At 36.2% G+C, this 16,050-nt stretch overlaps 1 protein-coding gene across 1 annotated transcript in view; it reads right to left on the bottom strand.

Annotated features, from left to right (window-relative positions):
* LOC139729346 (regulator of G-protein signaling 11-like) overlaps positions 1-16,050 on the bottom strand; it is a 55,529-nt gene that overhangs the window by 26,488 nt on the left and 12,991 nt on the right. The window lies entirely within an intron of this gene.

Here is a 16,050-nt window from a genome sequence, read left to right as displayed (position 1 = left end):
AATGACAGCTGATACAGTGTTCTGCATGTTTGCAAACAATCAAATTCTACTGGATATGGAGGTCAAAACAAAACCATTTCAATTAGTAGGTCAGGTTGTCAATCTGCACTAAGGGACATCTTAAAAGGACTCTGGTGCATATGGATTTAATTGGCATGTTGCAAAATTTTCTGACAATGCTCTTTAATTTCACTAGACATTTGTATACCTAAACCACTTTTCCCCCTGCTCCACAGTTCATATGCATATGAATAAAACAGAGGTAGAAATGTACTTTTCTGAAATGAAGAATAAAATAGAACATGCGTTGATACAAACTCCATGGTGTCTTTGAACTAATATACATCTTATTCTTGAACAGCAGACAGTGAGCAATCTCTAAACTTGAACTTGTTCTATCAACAGTCCATACACACAATGAGAGATGATCATTTATCAGCCTTGATACAAACAAATACAATGTACACAAAAGTAATATGTATGTGTGTATATCTGTGATTATGCATAGTGATGATGCAGGAAAGGATACTGAGAAATACAATTATGAGTTGAACAATTGTATAAAAGTAATATACGTTGATATTTTTGTATGGTTAATGATGTATGTGATGATGTATATGCGAGTATCAGTGGCATTCTGTAATATGTCTGTGGTGTACCTGTGATGTATTTGATGTTTATATTGTTGTATAAATGTACAAATGAACAATGTACAAAGAATTTCCACTGTGGACAATAAAGTAGTCAATCAATAAATACATACATAGATACATACATACATAATATACAAACATAAAAACTTTGTATGAATGTATGCATAAATGTTGAGGTATATGCACAAACAACTTGTTTTGAGCTAACATCAGAAAATGAGAATTTCATAAATTATAAAGTATAATTCATTCTCAAACTAGAGTGGCAGCACCAAATTCAATATAGATGCAAAATTGATTATTTGTGTCAAGTAGTTTGTTTTTCCTATTTTTGTCCTTTAACACATGTCCGAAATGTGGTGTAATACCCAGAATGTTTTTCCCACAGACCACTTCACTATTAGACTCAGCGGCCAGCGTTACAAGAGTGTCGGAAGGGTAGTCTCAAGTGCACTTGAGCAGAAGCAATTAGATTGCCAGAACAGCCTGCTCTAAACTATCACTGCAAACTGGGTGATAACATCGGAAATCCCAAAGAGTTTCCATGTGAACAGACTAACTACGAGACTAAATTGAGTGACGTTACCCTACGTGCATACAGTACCACTTAATTTGATTCCCTGCCAAATATCTACCAGATCATGGTTTCAATCGTTGAATGGTAATAGAATTGCAGGATGAAATTTTGACGTGTGGTTAACCATCTGATCTAGATACTGATCACCACACACCAGACATTGTGATTTCATGAAATATTGTCATTTTTCGTCCTCTGGTGGGCATGAAATCTTGTAGTGTCCTATTCAATGTCATCAAGTATATTATATGTCCATATATATGCCTTCAAGAAGACTGTAAAACGAGGAATGTTCATGTGCATTTTAATTTCGCAAATTTCAGGAGAGCCAAGATTTGCAAAATTAAAATGCATGTGAAAGTTTTTGTCTACACTATATGCATTGAATGTTAGAGGCAACTCGCAAAAATTTCATGCCGCAAAAATATCATGTTTTACAGTAGTCATCGTCGTGTGTCCAGGAGAACAAAGCAAACGCAAATGATTCAATCGCGAGCCTTTGCGTCATTCTCCCAGGCCCATGACATCATGAAGACATTTGATGGATTATCTGTTTTATAATTTTGCTAGGAACCTCCTCTGGCTATCTTAACCTAAAGTGATAGAATAAATCATTCACTCCTTGATTGTGAAATCTACAAAGACTCTGCGTAGGACTTAACAGGTTCATGAGGAGCAGAGGGTTAATGAATTGAGTGTGTGGGCAGTTTGTATCATTCTGTGCATAGGATTATATACCTCTGGACTTTCATTCTTAGTATGGTGTAATAACAATAGTTTCAATTTGTATTGTACCAAATCAATGAAATGAAATGCTCAAGGCACACTCGAAGATGAAAGAATAAATATATGAGAAAGAAATTGGAAAAGTTTAAACATCATGAAACAAATCAGTTTTCAACTCATTCTCATAAATATGTCAATGACTCATTTCTGATGTAAGGTGGCGATGAATTCCACAGTAATGACCCAGCACATGCAAAGCCCCCCCCCCCCCCCCACCCCCAACTTACTACATGCAGGAACCAGAAATACCTCAGGGTCTTCTGACAATAGTGATAGAACAGCATCCTATACATTCACTAATAAAGCATTATATACAGAGGCAAAACACACAATTGAAGACAGACACTATTTAAAATTCTCAATTTAATGCACTGTGTGATTGGTCACTAATGTAAGGACTTCAAAATAGAATTGATGTGGGTGTGTTTTGTAATTTTTGGAGTTGAACCAACTTTATGTTAGGTAAGTTATACAAAAGTACATTCATAAAATCAAGGTGCTATATTTGTATGTGCACTAGTTTAAAAAAAGGGGTCGAGTTAAAGTACTTGTGGATAAAGCCAAGGTTTAGCAGATGGTACCTCACAGATTTGCATACACTCGACATCTGACAAGACATAGGCATTAGATGAATCAAACATAATGCCAAGATTCTGACAAGAATCTGAGACTTTTGTGAGTATCAGAAATCATGATTGACTTTTAGCCCAGATGAACGTCTGAACCAAATAACAAACCTCTGATTTTTCATTATTCAATTTAAGAGAATGCAAAGTCAACCAATCAGCAATACATGTACCAACCTGAAGGAAATTCTTATTTATGCAAGTCTTTAGTTTCACAATATGCAATGTGTATAAAAGACACTTCATATTCTTACACTTCGCAAATTCTATGCATAAAAATCAGTAATATGACTTTTCCATTGTTCATATGTTTTTTTTTTCAATTTTAGTTGCACAATATGGCAGGAATCATGTCTACATAGAACGTTCAGTATGATGTAAAATACAACTACTAGTTATGACAAAGCACACCCCTCCATTAGAATTGGACACACAGTCCACACTCATACAATATCGACATCCTGAAGGTAAAAAGCAAAGTTACATGTAGCCATGGCAACAGCACTTCAATCAATATTGGTTCCATCTACAGGTTGTTAGAGAAAAAGAGAATAAATGATCAAGCAGAGAATCCAAAGTTGTGATTGTATCCACTTTCAACAACCAAAGGTATATGCAGTAAGTGACACATCGTACAATTTATCCGTGTATAATTATGCATCTCCATAACTTGATTATATTTGTATAAGTTTCCATATGTTTTGTAACCCCTGATGGAGGCACAATTTTTTGTCTGCTCAGCAGAAGGAGCTAAGGCTTGTGTGTTCAAAAAATTGCAAAAGAAAATGATGATTATTGCATCATATAAAGAGCTTTCAAAACAATACCATAATATGTCGAAACCAGAATTCAGTTTTAGGATGAGATTTCAAGTAACAGCCCTTTTCCAGGAAGGCAATGACATATACTGTGTATTAGATTCACTCTGACAGAACGTAATAACTGAATTAGTCTCGTAAATGTCATGGTGCCGTATTGAAATCAATTCAAAAGGCAGATCTATGGCGGTCATCACATTGGGTGTGTAGTAAAAAAGTTAGAGAGTCTTTTTAAATGTAAATTGCACTGGAAGCTACAATTTCATAACAACCTAATGACATTTTTGCTGGATTGAAAGAAAAATCATTCACCTTTACAAAGAATCAGTGCTCCTAGATGTTTCTGTGATGAAATGCAAGTCTGCCAATAAAGACATGCTGACTCGTGAGGATTTTTGAATGCCTTGTTGTTGTTTTTTGTTTTGTTTTGTTGTTGTTGGTGGTTTTTTTTTTTTGGGGGGGGGGGTCATAGAATGCATTGTAGCTATTCACGGTCCTAGACAAATAAAAAGGAATTGAAGAAAGTGATTGCATTTTTAATATCTTCAGGTCAGACTTTCATAAGCCAAAGGATAGTACAAACACATGCAGTCATATGACCCTTTTGCTCTCAGAAATAATTTATCATCTCAAAATGTCACTGACATACTCATCAGCTTGCTGAATGTAGCATTAAGTCTTTATGTGCCATGGTGGAAACCCCCGAGGCCTGTGTGCCACATTATTCTGAGACACGAAGGTAGTCATGCTTTGAGAAAGAATTCTGTTTTTCCAATTTGTATAACTTCTACAAATTTCTGTTAAGCTGGACATGATAGTGAGCAAAGTTAAAGAGGAATGCCAAACTTTGCTTCCATGTATAATATACAATGTATGACAATTCTATTTTCAATTTTTCTTTTGATTTACCAGTTGCTATATTACTATAAAGGCATGACATTTGCACATAGAATAGTGACAGAAACTTAGAATGTACACGCAAATCTAGTTGGGAACACCGCTTGATAGTCAATCACCACATAGAATGCAAGCCGTATGTGAGAGGAACAAAAGCGCGAGAAACGCTTTCATTGTACTGCGGGTTTAGCGATTTATCGATCGGTTATGGCGGCTTTGTGTGTTGAGCAGAATATGCGAAGTTGGCACGCTGTCGACTGAGCCGGACGTAGGAACGTGGCACACAAAGAGTTAAAAGCAACTTGCTGTCTATCTTCCCACACATATGGATGAGAAAAGCATTCCTTTGATGAACATTGCACACTGTATATATGGCAAGCCTGATATTTTGTGAATCAGGACTTTAAAAAAAAAAATGAAGGAATGGTTAAATCAAAGTTAAAAGGTGGTTAAAAGGAATGGTCACTACAAATAAAGGTACATTTTTTAAGTTATGGTCAAGAGAAGCAAAATTTTTCTTATTGTTCTCTTTATTTTTCTTGACCTTTAATCGCAAATATCTCCATTTGGCAAATATGGACTTATCGGTTTTTGCAAACAAACTCTTCAACTATACAAGAAAGATTATGCCTTCCTCAAAAGCAGAGCCAGTGTTTGCCTACTTTGAAGATGATATTTATCATGTTTTATTTCATTTATTTCATTTACAACACAAAACATCTACATACACATAAAAACACAGAATCAGTACAATGTTACAACCAAGAAAAATATTGTGGAATGACAATAAATACTGTGGCTTTTCTGATTTTATTGAATTAATAATAAATCTGCTGGAAATCAAATACTTAGCAACATAAAATATTTTGCTAAGCATTTGAAATACTGAAACCATTCAATTCAATAGTTTATTTATTTCCATCTTAAAACAAAAACATGACTGAAAGCAGTACATGTGTCAATCTGACTTTCATTCAGCAGATAAGGACAGTTCACTGAACATAATATACATATGTGCACGAATAATATTATAACAACAACAAAAAAGAAACAATGAACATTTTGCCATGGTAACTGAAAAGAAGAAGTAACCATTGAGAATATATGGTGCATACAGCACTTGTGAAATGCTGTCAGTACCATCATCCACCTGTTCACATGAGAATGTCAATGGCACATTGGGATGTTGGTCCTGGAAGGGTCAATAAGACTAGATACCATACTGTTGGTAGATTTCACATTAAGGATCTGTACCGTACACCTGTCAATGAGTGCTTACTATTAAGCCTTTCAGCATTGATAACAGTCCTAAGTAATCCAGTGTAAGTATGTGCACCTGTTGCATGTAGCTTTCTACAAATAATCTGCCCGGGGCAAAAATACAATGCAAAAACAAAACAAAAACTTGACAAATAAGACAATTTCGATTCAATTAATAATCAATTCTCAAGTGGATATTCAGTATATAGAATATGCACTTGTTTATTTTTCTTTTCATTTGTGCGTTAATCAAAGCAAAGAAGTCCTTATTATCACAACTGAATGCTTTGTGTTGATACTCTGGGCCTTACATGTAGTAAAGATAAACATTCTGTCATGATTAGCTAGTGGCTGTTTTTTTTTTTTCTTCTTCTTCTTATTTTTTATGCCAAACCTCTCCTCTTACTTGCATCTGAATCTAATTACTGTAAGATGATGAATGTTCACATGCATTTTAATTTCGCAAATTTTGCAAGAGCCTTGATTCGCAAAATAAAAATGCATGTGAAAGTCCTTGTCGACACTTTACGCAAGCATTGAATGTTAGAGGCAACTCGCAAAAATTTCGTGCCATGAATGAACAAGAGACCCGCGGGTCTAGCGCTCACCTGAGTATCGCAAGTTCACCTTTCACGCAGTCACTAATCTAAATTATTCACAGCTCTACCAAAATTTGACTAGGCATTCTCAAGTAGAAGATGAAAATGTACAATAAGGGCCCAATTTTTTTAAGATTCCTTAATTTGGGGGGATTGGGGGCCCCCTGGGGCCCTCTGGGTGGGGCATGGTGCCCATTTTGATAAATTGAGATCCTGACCCCCTAGGGATGCTACCTGCCAAGTTTGACAAAAATCCATCATGAGGTTTTCAGGAAGAAGATGAAAATGTACAATTCAGGCCCCCATTTGGACCCTTCCAACCACCACCCCCCCCCCCCCCTACCCAAGAGGGGCACCCCTGGATCTCCTATGAACAAACTTGAAACTACAGTCATTAATGTACTCACTCATAGTATTATCTCAGCTCTATATATAACTTCTGATTCTAGAGAAGATTTATAAAGATTCCTTCATTTGGGGGATTTGGGACCCCTGGGGGCCCCCTGGGTGGGGCATGGTGCCCATTTTAACAAATTGAGATCCTAACCCCCTAGGGATGCTACCTGCCAAGTTTGGTGAAAATAGGTCATGGGGTTCTCAAGAAGAAGATAAAAATGTACAATTTAGGCCCCATTAGGACCCCTCCTCACCCCCTCCCTCCCCTGGGTCCCAAGGGGGGCACCCCTGATTCTGCCATGAACAAACTTGAAACTACAGTCATCAATGTACTAACTCATAGTATTAACTTAGCTCTATCACTTCTGGTTCTAGAGAAGAAGATTTTTGCGGATATTCCTTAATTTTGGGGGGTTTGGGCCCCCTGGGGGCCCCCTGGGTGGGGCATGGTGCCCATTTTCACAAATTGATTTCCTAACCCCCTAGGGATGCTACCTGCCAAGTTTGGTGAAAATGGGTCATGGGGTTCTCAAGAAGACGATGAAAATGTACAATTTAGGCCCCATTAGAACCCTTCCCCACCCCCCTCCCCTGGGTCCCAAGGGGGGCACTCCTGATTCTGCCATGAACAAACTTGAAACTACAGTCATCAATGTACTAACTCATAGTATTAACTTAGCTCTATCACTTCTGGTTCTAGAGAAGAAGATTTTTACAGATTCCTTAATTTTGGGGGGTTGGGGCCCCCCTGGGGGCCCCCTGGGTGGGGCATGGTGCCCATTTCAACAAATTGAATTCCTAACCCCCTAGGGATGCTACCTGCCAAGTTTGATGAAAATCGGTCTTGGGGTTTTCAAGAAGAAGATGAAAATGTAAAAAGTTTACGCACGACGCACGACGGACGACGGACGACGGACGACGCACGACGCACGACGCACGACGCACGACGCACGACGCACGACGCACGCCGGACGAAGGGCGATCGCAATAGCTCACTTGAGCCTTTGGCTCAGGTGAGCTAAAAAGGTCGTCAGCTCCAATTCATGAAAATTTCTTGCCGCAAAAGTATCATTTTCTTTACAGCACGATGAGATTGAATGACCAAAAACAAGGAAATATTTGAAGAAAACTTAACCAATTTTTTATCAAAACTAACCTATGATATTTAGATTCATTCTAACCAGTTGAGGATGGACTGATTTTGCTACAACACACATTTCCCATCGACACCTGCCCATATACCCGGGACTCGTCCTCAACGGGTTAAAGTTAACATATTTCATGCATTTCCATATTTAAATGACTTTCCTGATTTCAAGGTCTATTTCATATGGAATAAACCAAGATACACAAATATTTTGTTCATTTTATCTCAGTCAAGGCATATAGGAAGCTCTGTACAATTTACATGGAAAACTTTCAAAGTATGCATGTCCAAATTGAAGAGTGAAGGTGAAAGCAAATGTCAGATAATTTGTGTGTTTACCTCATAGGATCTGGAGATCAGTTCAATGTAAATCTCACGTGAAAATAGAGGGTTTCTATTTTTCTACTGGTTCAAAATTTTCATCAGTCATTCACAGCTAAGTTTATAAGAAGCTGCTCAAATTTATGTCAGCTCTATCACATAAATCTTTATTCTAGGAGTCAATGAGTTAAAAAAGCCATCTTTATCCTTGAGAGGGAGTCCCAGGTAGCACTAATATCTAAACATGTGCAGGTCTGATACACATAGCCTCTCAAATCATTTCCAGTGTTAACTCTTGGAGTGCTCCAGGACCATAAATCATTTTTTAATCTTTTTTTATTCATCCTCCCATACTTGATGGCACATTTTACGACACCATCTTCCATCCAGTGATTAATGCCAAAGAAGCCAGAAAGGTAATAGGTAACCTAGATGCAGGTTTGCCTCATCAAAATGGATTTCTTTTTTTTTGTACCGGTACTCATAAAAGATACGGAGTAACAGCTGTACAATCATCGTACAATGGGGGTAGTGATCTTCTGGATTGCACATTGCAGAAGTCCATGGTTCAAGCCCCACCATAATACCTGCAGTGAGTAATAAATATCTTAGTAGTTTTCAATTCTGAATAACTCAAAGTTCATCATTCAAATGTTTAAATGGGTACCTGGTAAGAAACCAAATATTAATTCAGAGAGATTTAGTTCATATAGTGGTATAATGACCCACTTTAAATAAAATAATACAAAGGAGAGAAATTTTAAAACACACTTTTATTGCACATTTGATTCTATTGAATGATGTAAAATGCTTTTTGAGTTCCAACGTGTGATGGAAAGGCAAAGAACAGAAAATGACTGCTACTCTAATATGCTGTCATTTTTAGTTTTCATCTGGTCAAACTCCATGCAGTCAGTGTGACTATTAAATCAATCTACCGAATCTGATTCTCAAATATATCTTAGCAACAATTTTCATCCTTTTTTGGGTAAGAAATGCTGTGGGATTCTCACATCAATTATTGAACTTCCTCATACACATCTATCGGATATAGTTCTTTGTGTTCTAGCCGCGGAAAAGTATGTTTCAAATAAAGGGGAATGAATCCAAAATATACACAAGGATTGAGTGAATGCAGCAACAAGACATCAGCAATTAACGTTTGAGGAAAAGTGGAAAATTTCAAGTTTCAGTGCCATCACGCATTGCTAGATGACTACAACTGTGACAGATCATGATGTCACAATTTGAAAACAATATAAAGAAAAGAAAGAGAATTCCACAAAATATCATTTTTTATTGAAAGTACACATTCCCTTGACTTGGTACTGACAAATGTTACAAATGTAATATTATTCTTCCTGCTTTCTGAAAGCTCAGGTAAGTCTAGTATAGTGCTCTTTCACTATACTAGAAAAGGGAGAAAATGTTGAATTGTACACTGCAAAAAGTCCGGTGTTAAATAGTGAACACCGAGCTGGTGTTAAATTTTCGGTGCTCATTTAGGGTGTTAAATTAACACCTCTGGGTGTCATTTTCAAATTTTAAACTGTTTTTTGAAGAGTTTCTTAGTAACTGCACTTCTTGTTGATTTTTAATTTAAACAAGACGATCAAGAATTCTACATTAAAATACTAGATTTTTGAAAAAATGTGAAAATAAATTTACACCAAAGTAACACCAGCTGGTGTGGTCTCTTATTGAAGCTGGACGGGTGTTAAACCATTGATATTAACACCAACAAATATCAAATCAACACCATGTGGTGTCATTTTTGAATAAACACCAGTACAGTGTCAAAATAACACCAGGTACAGTGTCAAATTAACACCACGAAGTGTTTGGTGAACACTTTTCAACACCATCACAGTGCATTTTTAACACCTGTGGGTGTGGTCCTTTACTGAAGTTTGATCGGTGTTAGATTTAACACCCATGGTGTTAAATCTAACACCGACGTTTTTACAGTGTATTATTCCTTATTGTTTATTATGTTTCATCAAGAGCTGTCTTCTCATCCAGTGGTGGCTTCACCAAAACTTTGCAAATTCATAACTTTTAAATGTTTGTCTGATTTTCCTCAAACTTTTGAACCATGAACCTCATGTTTGAGACATGCATGTGTATAGTCAACTAGGCCAATATTCTTCCATCACAAGCACTAGTGCCGGTTCCTGATGTGCACAAGAACAAAAAACAACAAACAAACCAACAACTACTACTGATTCCCATTGTGCCTTTTCAAAAGATAGTAATGTGTTGTGAAGACAAGTCAAAAAATCGTTGATCAGCATTAACCCTTTATATGTCAAAAAAATTCAGCTTAACTTGCCATTTTGAGCTTAGAAGCATTTAGAAATCCTACCAAACTTGACCTCATGCTAAAGACAGCATGGTTACTCAGATGTAAGAAGGCAGGCTATGGTGATACAATACAGAGTAGGGGCAGTCAGTAATTTCTCTTTATTTATAATCAGTTTTTAAACATCTGTCCCAGTAGATCACCACAGTGATGACTTCACTTACAGTCTCTTGTTATAGCTTGGGTTAGAACCAGGTGCGAGCATTGTTAGCAAAAATTAGTGTTCACATGTATTCGGGCCAGGTGAGGTTGTTTACCAGTTTCCATGGCAATGAATGGCTATGACATCACGCTTTGGCAAAATAAGTTGGATAGGTTATTTTAAAGCAAGAAATCAATACTGATTTGACTTTATAATAACCATAGAGAGCATCAATTCAGTTTTCATTTTCAATCAAAAATTAGGGGTATTTGTCAATGCACAAAAGGATATGCCATAGTCCTATACGGCACTTGTTGAGAACCAAAAAGGCATTGTACTTGCATAAAGCCAATTGCAACCCTTGTGTTTTTACACTTATCTCATTTACTATATGATTAATAGTTGAATATCGTTATTATTAGAAATTCGATTCGGCACTACAGAGATTCTCAAGAACCTAAATTGATTGGCTGTTAGGAAACTGAATATACTATTTTCCAAATACATGTTAAACATAATGGGAGTGAATATGATATCTCATCAAGACATGAAAGAAAAAAATTTGGGATGAAATGTTAAAAAAAATCAACCAACATGTTTATTAAGCGGGTCTGTCTCAGCAAGTTTAGATATTGCAGTATAAAAGAAAGGGAAAAAAGGCAAAAATTAGTTAGTTTCAGCTTGATTGCAAAGTCGAGTAAGGACTGCAAGTCTACAAATGTGGCGGCGCCAAATAGACTACTGCCTCAATCCTAGCTCTCTATACCATGACACCATGTTTGATAACAAAACTTGATGGTGCGTGTAGTGATGGGTGCACTTTGGGTATTAAACAAAATGGGACTATAAAAAACAGCCACATCAGGCCTATGATTTCATTTCATTAGCGTGCTGCTAATGAGTAACAAAAGAAGGCTTGTCGGTGGTCAGGGACAACCAAGCTGTTTAATTGAGTATGGTGCCCTTCACGGGTTCGTTTCTATGGTTTCTCACAAAAACACCAATGACTCAAACTCTTCGTTACGATGTTCATCATCATAGTACATCTTCTATCAGACTACATTAGATATTTGAAAAATTTCATCGCAAAGTTAGTTAAAGTGCCATTCTAAACATTTCAAAGTCCATCATCAGATGGAGCAAAATAAAACCTTGCCTGTGATATCTCACTTGTAACATTACAAGGAATGTTCTTGAAGTTATGCCTAAAAATATACATTTTAATATTTCCATTGTTTTTAACTGCTTCAATCGCAAAGTTGAGATGAAATGAAAACTGATTTACAACCATTAACATTTGTCGAAAGGTAGTATGATATACCCTGACAACTATACCCAATAACAATGTGTTGGTTTGACAAATGAATTTAAATTCTATCTTACTTGTGGTCCCTGTATGCTCTATACAGTGCATAGGTTATAATAAACTTCATTAGGCCTACTTCTTTTTATTTGATATATTTGATTTGATTGCTTTCTTACGTATTTCATTTTGTTTATTGTTTGCCTAGTAAAACAGATACATTTACAGACATCGATCATCGTGACACATCAAGTTGCACATTAAGAATGATGCATTAAAATTGTTAAACTTTCAACATAAATCCACAGACAATCTATCTTGAATGATATCATTAATTATATCTACTTTTGCATGAATTTGTCACTGTTGCAAAGTGTATGCAAAAAATTACTTTAAAATTGAGCTCAATTTCCCCATGGAGATTGGAATATTGTGATATACATCAATCAATCTGATTGAAACAACAGGATTAATACAACATGTACCATAACATGAAAACACTCTTGTGTTTACTGGAGTCAGACCTAGGTGACTGATGAATTTGACATTTATAAATCTGATAGAAATCTTCTCGAAACAGGCAAAGTACTCCGAATCAATACAATGCAAAGAAAGTGGTAATTTTCTGAATCAGATGTAGAAAGCACATTAGAAATTTTTTCAACAAGCCTCATCTTCAAATACTGCTGGATCATTTTGGCAAAAAGATATGATCCAACCACACTCCAAAATGTCTCTGAATATGCCAGGTGAAGCATTTATGCCTTCATTATTCATTGGGCAAGGCTAGAAAGATGAATATTGGATCACTCTCTCACAATGCAATCAAAATTGTGATGAAAGAATAAGATTTCAAAATGAGCAAACCCAAGACCTTCTAAGCAAAGCTGCCACTTTTTACAATCATGAAACAAATCTCATGTGGGTGTATTTTCCTGAGGAATGCATCTATAAATGTCAAAGATTATTAGCGCAGGAGACAGACCAGTCATACAATGAAAAAAAAAACGGCTTTCCTCTTTGCAATTACTGCAAAGCCAATAAGAATTTAAATCCTACCTGCAGTGTGTGTGTGTGTGTGTGTGTGTGTGTGTGTGTGTGTGTGTGTGCGCCATGCAATAGGAAGAAAGGCAACTTTGTATAAAAGTATCCATTATTTTACTTCTTTCACTTAGTCATACATTTTAGATGTTAGATCAAGCAAAAGATAGAGCACAGTAGTCACAAAATTACCTCATAGAGGACATAGTTCAGAGTCAGTATCAGTATAGATAATGCAGAAATACCACATTATAAGACATTACATACAGCATGGCTCGACACTAACTTTTTTGTTTGGTGGCCCGAGAGAAAAATTTGGTGTCCCAGTCCCCCCCCCCCCCCAAAAAAAAAAAAACCCAACAAAACAACAAAAAACATTAAAAGTCCTTTTTTTTATGAGTCAAATATTTGAGTTTATGAGAGTAAGAATTAGAAGTTGGACATATCTACTCATAAATAAACTTCAACAAACTTGCAACACTCACTCTCAGGCACTCATTCAGTCCTTTTCATCCATCCTTTAAACAAATTTAACTGCTAATTTCCGGCGCAAAAAGTTACGAATTTATTGACATACTTTTCAAAAAATTTTGGTGGCCCGAGGCGGGCCACCAAATTTGCCCTTTTTTTAAATTTGGTGGCCCGACTTTCATTTTTGGTGGCCCCGGGCCACCGGGCCACCGTTAGTGTCGAGCCCTGCATACAGTCACAACAAATACTGGTGGGTAATGCATGTTTTGAAATGATGCACCAGCATCTTTCATCTTTCATTTAGTTTACATGGGAAAACTCATCTGCAAAAAACGTGAAAAGGTGTGCTAACCATACACTTCTGTACGGTTAGCATGGGTATGTGGTTGACAAGAAAGAAAGAAAAACAGTTAATGAGAAAAGGTTGAGAAAAGAAACACAAATCAAAGGACAACAAAGCTACAGTAAGAAAGAAAGATAAAAACAACAGTTGATAGGAAGAGTGAGAAAGAAAGAACAGTAAAATGGAAATATATTGAAAGAAAACATTCACTCGTCTTGAAGGAGTGAATACAGACAAGAGTGAATTTAGAGTGAAATTGGAGTGAATTTTGAGTGAAAATGTTTATTTTCACTTATTTTGGAGTGACCTCAGGGATCACTCGAAGATTTTGGAGTGATCCCTGAGGTTACTCTAAAGAGTGAAAATGAACATTTTCACTCAAAATTCAGTCCAATTTCACTGTAAATTCACTTTTTTTTTGTATTCACTCCTTCAAGAGTGAATATTTTCACTCGATTCTTTTAGAGAGTATGTAACAGAGAATGCAGTTACAGAGAACATCAGAGATGGAATAGAACAGGAGAGAGAAGGATGAGAGAAAAGATGAAATATAAAATAGTAATAGCAGAGAAAGAAAAGAAACAGAGAGAGGAAAGTGGAAGGAAAAAGATGGAAGTAGAGAGAGCAAATTTTATGGTGCGCACAACAGAAAGAAGAGTAAGTTGATCCTATATGTGCTTAGGCTCTTTGCATAATTTGCCAAGCTTTTACACTAGCATTTATTACTCCATCCATCAAACTCAACCAAGTTCTTGATTAATGTAAAAAGCCCACATGGTGTAGCAATCTACCTTGTGGGAAGGCCACAATGATATAGTAGGGATTAGGAGGATTAGATAATCTCTATATTGACAATTAGTTTCAAAATATCAGTGCCATTCAGCAAAACCAGCACAGTAAGGATTAAAGCAGTGAATGAAACATAAAATTGAAACAAAAGAAAAATGACAAAAGAGAGAGAGATAAAGAGATAACACAGAGAAGGAAGGATCGAAGACACAAACAAACCAGAGAAAAGGAGCTTGACACATAAGCAAAACATTTTGGGTTAAAGAAAATTCAAGCTATCTTAAAAGGAAATTGGATGACTTATTGTATCACTGTATCACATGTATTTTTTCTTCTTCTTCTTCTTTTGTTACTGTTATGCTGGTTTTGCTAATGTTACTGTGTTTTCTAGTCTTTTTGTATGAATAGCAGCAGTGCACTTAGAAACACCAGTATGAAGCGCCATATAAATGCAATTATTATCATTATTATTATTATTATTACTATTACTATTACTACTTAATGGCATATTCTAAAATATGATTTAGGGATTGAAACAACCAATGTACAAATTTGAATCAGTATAATCAATGTTAGTAATCATTTAATATACAAAATGTGAAAAATAGTTATGATAGATATGTTTCCTGACTTAACTGTCTACAGTTAAGGTTAAGTGAGAAAAACAGTGATATTTCCTTATATTTTAGGCTTTTTTTGCAAAACTTTTACATGGTAGGATGTTTTGTGATACAAATAACCTGCACATTTGCAAAATGTGATATCTTGAACATTTTTTAAATTACTTCTCCACAAGGTACACAGGACCTTTAAAGATCCCAACACAGAGATACAGACATGAGAAACAGACATAGACAAAGAAGAGAGAGAAGAGAAAGATAATGACATGTAGAGAAGGGAAACAAAGAAAGAAATAGGGATAGAAGGAATTTGGAGAAGGATGGAAAGAAGAACTGTCCAATCATGTCTTTCTTATTAAACCCAACCTCATAAAAAACACACAAATAAACATGACCTTTCCTGCTACTACCTAGGGTCTTTTGTTCTGCGTGTTTGAAGGTTTTCAAAGCCTTCAATAAATGCTTTGGTGTATGCTGGACATGTTACACGGGCCTTACTCATAAATGCCCTTTCCGAATACTGCTAGGACAGCTCTTATTAGATGGTGGACCTTCATAACACAAGCCAATCTGTGGACACTTGATTCTGCCACCTGAAGGACACTACTCACCTTCTCAGGAGAACCACACCAAAATTAAGTGCCACAATGAAACTGCACTTGGGCCAATTATGAATTTGTCATGCATGTGATTAACAGCAGGGCATCAAGATCATGTATTGTATGGTAACGGAGTCATCTATTATCCAAGCAATGCACCAAAAAATTCAACACTAAGGTCAAGTGTGTGAAACAGAAATTAAATTACTGGATAGAAGAAAACCTTATGGTAATGGCAGGTGGATGGGGTGGTATAATTGTTATAGGATGTGAAGAATGCTGTAAAGTTTACTTTGCTTT

The sequence above is a fragment of the Diadema antillarum genome, unplaced genomic scaffold (genome assembly GCF_040938485.1).
Source record: "Diadema antillarum isolate AM-2024a unplaced genomic scaffold, OU_Dant_1.0 seq00000234_RagTag, whole genome shotgun sequence".
In the NCBI taxonomy this organism is placed as follows: Eukaryota; Metazoa; Echinodermata; class Echinoidea; order Diadematoida; family Diadematidae; genus Diadema; species Diadema antillarum.
Note: the sequence above shows the minus strand (reverse complement) of the source record. Positions and strands in the feature narration are given on the sequence as shown.